Raw genomic sequence first — 7654 nt, forward strand, 5'->3', positions numbered from 1 at the left:
GGCTAGGTGGAGGAGAGTGATGGTCAGACTCATGATGTGGGTTCTCGGGCTCTAGGATTTGGGCTTTTCTCTTTGGTACCTTCACCCACGACCCATCTATCTTATGAAATTCCATTCTTCTCATTGTGCCCTCATTATAATAGTCGGTGTTTCTCAAGGGCTTTGCAGGTTCATTTGTTGGAATGGGAACTTTGAAGTGTTTGAAAACTAAGGTAAAGATCATGCCGTAGGGTAAACTAAACCTAGAATACCTATGACATAGGGCAATGTAGTTTAGCATAAGTCTAGGGAGGTTTAGGGGTATCCCTAGTAGGATATGGTGCATTATAACTAAATCTCGCTCCGAAACAAAATCGAAGCGACCGGTTTTGGGAAATAGGACCCGGTTGACAATACTTAAAAGAAGTCTCATCTCTGCATTTAGGTCCTGGGAATTGACAACATCAAGAGGGCCGCAGTCCTCTCTTCCTAAAAGTAGATTTAGGGCTGATTCCCTTTGGGAATGTGAGGTTGGAGCCTCACCGTCCTTAGGGATTTGTAAGACAGTGGATAGGACATCTTCATTGACTTCTACTAATGTCCCCCGGACATATGCAGTGTACCCTTGGTCCCCTAAGGCCATATTGCTAAAAAGTTCTCTAACTAGGCCGGGGTAGGTCGAGGTATTTAGGGTACAAAGGTGCTCCCACCCTTGGGCTCGGAGTCTCTCTCCAATAGAGAACCCCTCATGATCTAAAAATGAGAAATCTATGTACCTTCCGGTCGTGACTGTGCGATTTGCACAGGAAATAGTCGTGGTTGGCGGAGCAACCGGAGGAGACGGCGGGGAATGTTCTTCCCTCCGTTCCTCACCGTCGGCCGCTGCCCTAGGTCGCCTTCCACGGGTCGTCCTAGCTCTTTTGGGTGCCATGATTGGAAATCCTAAGAAAAAGTGGAGAAGGAGGCTAGGGTTTGTGATGGAGAACAAATGGAGGCTAGGGTTTTCGTTTTGGTCGGGAATGAGAGAAGATAGCTCGGGTCGGCTCGAGCTGTTTCACTTATTTTAAAAACCCTAGTTCGGTCCCCGAGACGTCTCCGCGACTAAGGCGAGACGTCTCGCCTGGGGGGACGTCTCTGCGACTTGCCAGAGACGTCTCCGGCACTGAAAAATTTCAGACTGAATTTTATCTTTTCCCAAATTTTTATTTAATCGCCCTAAACAACATGATTTCTTTTGATAAACACAGAGTGAATTTGTTTGTGATCCTCCCCATTAATAATACACCCTATAATAATTTGGTTATGATTTTTGAATTATTAATATTGAAATGAGGAATGTTTGACCAAATTTCGAATACCTATGATATAGGCTCTGAAAATATCTCTATGAAGAGTCCAAGGGAGGGTAACCATCCTCCGGAAAGTCAAATAGTTCGTCATTTAGATTAGATGGATTCATGCTTTCACTTATATTGACCTTGAGATGGATTACTAGTTTGAGTAGCAAAGCAATGCAATACAAATTCAATTCATTTGCTAGGATCATACAAGCTTAAAGCATTCCTCAAGAAATTGAATCTATCTTTACAAAGGGGCTTTGTAAAGATATCAGCCAATTGATTTTCAGTACATACATATTCAATCATCACATCATTTTTCAGCACATGATCCCTAATAAAGTGATGCCTAATTTCTATATGCTTTGACTTAGAGTGTTGGACAGGATTTTTTGTTAAATTAATTGCACTTGTATTATCACATTTAATTGGTATATTATCCATTTTGATACCGAAATCTTCAAGTTGTTGCTTAATCCAAAGAACTTGGGCACAACAGCTTCCAGCTGCAATGTACTCAGCCTCAGCTGTGGACAAGGCAACTGAATTTTGTTTCTTGCTAAACCAAGAAACCAAATTGGCACCCAAGAATTGACATGTGCCACTTGTGCTTTTTCTGTCGAGTTTGCACCCAGCAAAATCAGCATCGGAATAAGCAATTAAATTTATGTCAGATTGTTTAGAATACCATAAGCCTACATTAGATGTCCCTACTAGATATCTAAAAATTCTCTTAACAGCTTGCAAGTGTGATTCCTTAGGACATGCTTGATATCTAGCACACATACAAACACTGAATAATATATCTGGTCTACTAGCAGTAAGGTAAAGTAGAGAGCCTATCATACCTCTGTACAATTTGCAGTCTATACTTTTACCTTTTTCATCTTTGTCAAGTTTGCAACTTGAGCCCATGGGTGTGCTGATTTCCTTTGCATCCTTCATCTTGAATTTTTCCAACATTTTCTTGATGTATTTGGACTGACTGATGAAGATGCCCTCCTCTGATTGTTTTATTTGTAGCCCAAGGAAGAAGTTGAGCTCACCCATCATGCTCACCCAGAGATGGTCACCCAAGAGGGGGGTGAATTGGGTGTTTTAAAACTTTTCGCCTAATTAAAAATAAAACACACAAATATATGCACTAAAGTAAAGAAGGAGGAATGAGAAAGGTCAATCGCAAACACAAGGTTTTATAGTGGTTCGGAGCTTCCACTGCTCCTACATCCACTCCCCAAATCACCTTTGGGAATTTCCACTATAATCCAAGATTACAGTACGGTAGTTTTGCGAGTTCACTACCTAACTCGTTGTTTTACACCGGGCTCACAACAAACCCTAACACCCCCAATTTCACTTAGGCTTGGGACGCCTTTCCCTTGTTCCAAGTCCCTTGACTGGAACAAGCACCACAATGAAAGAGTTTATACAGAAAAGAAAAGCTCTAGAAAAGCAAATATGACAATGATGAACAATAGAACCCGGAAGAATCCTTTTGTCGTTGGAAGCGTGGGAAATGGTGATTCTTCCGATGTGGATCGCGTAGATTTGAGTGTGAGCTTTGAATGCACGAGCGGAAGAGAGTGGTTGAGCTTGAAATCACTTGGGAAGCTTGAAAGCACTTGATTTCTTCACTTGAATGCACTCACTCCCTTGAACTTCTCTCTCTTGCTTCTCTCTTAAATGATCTAGCTTTTGGGTTGGTGAAAAGTTGTTTTGAAGCACTTAAGAGCTCCCTTTTATAGCCCAAAAAGCAAATATAGCCGTTAGAGATAAAGTAAAAGAGATTTGAAATTCAAACCAAACCTGTAAAAGTTGTCAGTCGCGTCCCAGGCGTTCCGGGGACGTCTCCGCTTCAACGAGAGACGTCTCGGCTACAAGATTTTACTTTTTACGTTGTCTGGGGTCGACTCGGCACTTTACGGGGACGACTCTGCTTGTTTGCACTTTTTGAATGGGGACGACTCCGCTGTCTCGGGGTCGACTCCGCTTCTTTATCTCCGAAAAATATGTCCTCTGGAATTCCCTGAGAGAGCCGACTCCGCTCTTTCAGGGGACGTCTCCGCTGCCTTATCACCGAAAAAATCATTCTCTAGAAAACCCTGAGAGAGCCGTCTCCGCTATCTTGGGGACGACTCGGGAAGTCTCCTTTTTACTTGTGGGGACGACTCTGCTTGCTGTGGGGACGTCTCGCGCATATCTCTTGAAAACTGCCTTTCTGCCGCCACTGAGAGAGTCGACTCCGCTACTGAGAGAGTCGACTCCGCTGTCGTGGGGACGACTCGGCAGGTGCCGGGGACGTCTCCAAGTGTGCCAGTTCTTCCTGTTTGTGCCAGAGACGTCTCTGAGACTATCAGGAGACGTCTCGGCTGTCTCTGAACTTTTTCTTTCATCTCAAAAAATTCTTCAATAAATTCATAAAAATTATGAGAACTTGCCTAGACATTTCTTAACAATATTCTTAATAAAACACATGAATTTCTCAATTAAATTGTTAAGATAAATGGAATTATACTCTAGTGTTTTGTATTCATCAAAATCCATTAGGGGGTCAACAAAAATGGCAGGAAGGTCTTGCATATCGGACCCGTAACCCAAGTCCATCCTCGGACGGACCGTTGAAAGGTCATACTGGGGGTAGTACCGGCGCATCTGCAGCCGGAAGTTCTCGAAGCCCCGGAGGAACCCGTCCACCGTCTCCTCCTCGAGTATGTCGCAGAACTCCTGCGACCCTTTGAAGAGCTCCACGGCGTGATCAGCCCGCTCAAGTGCCCTCCTCTCTCGGGCCTCAAGCTGCTCGATTCGGAGGTGGGAAACCCCGTCCTCATACTTGAGGGCCGCGACCTCGGCCTGGACCTCCCCCAAGCGCGCCTCTGTGCCGCGCAAGGCCGACCTGGTTAGGGCGTGGGCGGCCTTCTCCTCCCCGAGCCTTTCCGCCATAGCGAGGCGCTCGGCCTCGGTGGCCGCCCACCGAGCCTCGGCCTCGGCCAACGCCGCCTCCAGCTCGGCGACTCTTTTCTTGGCCGGTTCCAACTCCCGACAGACCCGCCGGGTCTCTTCCTGACAACCCTGGGCGATAAACACCAGGGCGTCGAGCTCGTGAATATGCTGTAAAGAAAAAGACAAAATAATCGTGAGTTGAAAACATATGGACTCGCTGACGACCTTAAGGAAATCGAGAAAAAGAGCTTACCCGGGCGGTGTAGCAGTAAGCACTGTCAACGACCACCTCCAGCGGAATGTTCCGGAACTCGGCCCGGTCCGCTGGAAGCATCGCACGCCGAAACACGGAGCGTGCGACCTCGGCGTTATGAATGGCCGAGCTCCCCTCGGGAATAGGGGAGTCCGGCTCGACTGACTCCTCCCGGGAAGCTCGGGAAGGGCCCGGCATGCCCGAGCCCGAGGTCCCGGAGCCGCTCGCTTCGGGGCCTCGAGTCGGCTCAGGTCCCGGGCGCTGCTGCCGGATCGTGGACGGCTCCCCCCGCTGGGCAATGGGGGCAGGGCAAGGAGGGGCTGATGGGCCCACGTCGCTGACGACCCGTGCCCGCCTCGGGTCGGCTGTGGAGGCCCCCGCCTCGGGGCCACTCGTCCCGGCCGACGTCGAGGCGCCATCTGACCTCGCCCTCTTTCGAGGCTGAGGCATAGCTCCGCCGGCCTCGGCCTCTCGCCTCCTCAGGCGGGAAAAAATCGATGTGTTGCTGGTCGGCATGAAGGAAATGTCTGAACGAAAATTTCACTAAGTGTCAGACCAGTAGCAGTGAAAACAAAGGACAAGGAAAGAAAGTAATATAACTACCCTTACCCTCGGGGCGTGCCGAGCTCAGACTCACGCTCGCCAGGGCGCCCTCCCGCAGGAGCTCGGTCAGGTCGTTGCCCCTCCCGAGGGCTCGCAGAGAGTCTAGGGTCCTCAGCTCCCTCCCCGACGGCTCGGAGAGCTTGTTGAGGGCCTTCAACCGAGGGTGTCCCCACCTCGGGTCGAACCCCCAAGGCGCCTCGGACGCCAGGAAGAAAAACTTCCCCTTCCACTCATGAATCGAGGAAGGGGCGCCTTGGAAGAGTGACATACCGCCCCGAAAGGCAAAGTATAGCCACCCTGCGTCCGCCGGGTTCTTTTTCAACAGAAAACACCAGCGGAAAAGACCCACTGAGATCGGGATCCCGTGCCCGAGGCATAGGGATAAGAACCTGATTATCGTCCTCCACGAGTTCGGAGCCAACTGCGCCGGGACGAGCTGGTACTCGGCCAGCAGGTTGTTCACGAACTCGTGAACGGAAAACCGCAGACCAGCCCAGAGCGTCTCGCGGTAGACCGCGATCCGACCTGGGGGCGGCTGCGTCACCCTGTCCTCCGGCCCCGCGGTTTCAAGGCGAAACCCAGGCTGGAAGAAGAAGCGGGAGCGGATCAACTCCAGCTCCTCCTCTGACAGACTCGACCCTACCTCCTCGGGACCCAAACCCATTTTTACAGAAAAATAAAGGGGAACTGAAGATAGGGGAGGAAGAAAGGAAGGAAACCCTAGTTAAAACAGGGTGAAAACCTACTGGACATCGCCGGAAATCGCTCCGGGCACCAACGGCAAGGTTCGGTTGAAGAAGGAAGCAAGGGAGAAAGACAACAAAAATAAGAGGCGGCCAAATAAAACCTTTAGGGCAACCTCAAGGGGTTTATATAGACCCCCTTGGCGGTCCAGATCGGCAGGGTCGGTTCCCATCCCCCGATCGGATTGCGCCACGTGTTGACCTCGGAGACCGAGGCACCGTATTCACTCCGGATCAATAAATCGGGTACGAAATCGAAGCCCTGTCCCATCGGATCTCGGGGCCTCATTATGGGTCCGCAGAATCGAATCGCCTTGAAGAACGAACGGACGGCACCTCCGCTCCCCTCATTTAATAAGGCCCTGGGCACGTGGAGCCCCGACGTAGCCTTCACCTCGCCGGATCCATGATCCAGTAATACGAGATCGGAAGCGTCCGATCCTAGGTCATTACGCGTGTCCGTTTTGAACCCCGTAACGGCACGCTCATTGATGAGCGGGGAATTCCGATTACGGGATCAAGGCGTCGCCTCGTCGAGCCCAAGGACCCTCATCATGAGTCCGCCGCACAAAGCGATCTTGGTGATCCAAGAGACGCCACCCCCGTTACACCCGCTCCGAGAAACGTAAAGACACGAGCTCCACCATAAGTTCGCTGAATAAAGCAACCTCGAAACGCCCAAGGGCGCGGGTCTCACCATAAACACTCCGAGAAACACGAGGGCGCGGACGAGATTCGCCCCCCAACTTTAATGATAGACTTTACTTCCCACGTCCGAGCCCGCAAGCCGCTCGAACTCGGAAGTCGGGGGTAGTGTTGGGGGAATAAGATTTTTCCCCCCAAGTGACACAAATGCCCCCAAGAAGCCGCACAATCGCTGACCCTGAACAGCCGAAGTCGGAACGTCCGACCTCAAGACATCCGACCTCGAGACCTCCGACCTAGGAAAGTCCTGATGCTCAAGGTCTACCCTTGTCAGCCACCTACTACGGCCGTACTCCTCTGAGGTCCAACTGAGGACCATACCCTGCCACTGCTTCAGCATTTATTGCGCATGGCCGCTGTAACCCTCCGGTTCACTCTACAATTAATGCGGATCTCCGGCTTACTCCACCATTAATGCGGATCTCCGGCTTACTCTACAATTAATGTGGATCTCCGGCTTACTCCACCATTAATGCGCATGGCTCCTGACATCTACGGATCCTCGGCTCTCCACGGCAAGTTAGCCCAGCAGAGTCTGGTCAACCATGATAAGTCTCTGATCTCGGCCATACCTCCGACACCAATGCAATGATTCGCCTGGTAGCGTACTGGTTCGGGTCGTACGACGCCCTCACCGCCGACATCAGTACAATGATTCGCCTGACCGTGCGCCGACCTGAGCCACATGCCGAGCCGTACTATGGCCTCGCCCTGTTACATCACAGATAAACCGACCCCCACCTATAAAAGGGAGCCTTGGCTTCTCAGGAGGGGGTTGGGAAATTCCGCGCCTTACAAGCACTGTTCATCTCCTCCTTACACTATCTGCCCCCTCCTTGACTTGAGCGTCGGAGGGCCGGCGCCGGAAAACCCGGCCACCGGTTTGTCTGCAGGCACCCAGACGGAGGACGCCGCCCGCTGACGGATCGCTGCCCCGCTGTGAGGACCTCCAGCTCCCTCTCTCCGGCCACCCCAGACGGAGGACGCCGCCCGCCGACTGGTCGCCGCCCCGCCGTGGTGACCCGCAGCTCCCTCTCCCTCGACCGAAGATTGCCCCCGGGTCCAATTTCCAGCAACAAGTAAGAATGTAATCA

The sequence above is a fragment of the Phoenix dactylifera genome, unplaced genomic scaffold, assembly GCF_009389715.1.
Source record: "Phoenix dactylifera cultivar Barhee BC4 unplaced genomic scaffold, palm_55x_up_171113_PBpolish2nd_filt_p 000334F, whole genome shotgun sequence".
NCBI classification, from domain to species: Eukaryota; Viridiplantae; Streptophyta; class Magnoliopsida; order Arecales; family Arecaceae; genus Phoenix; species Phoenix dactylifera.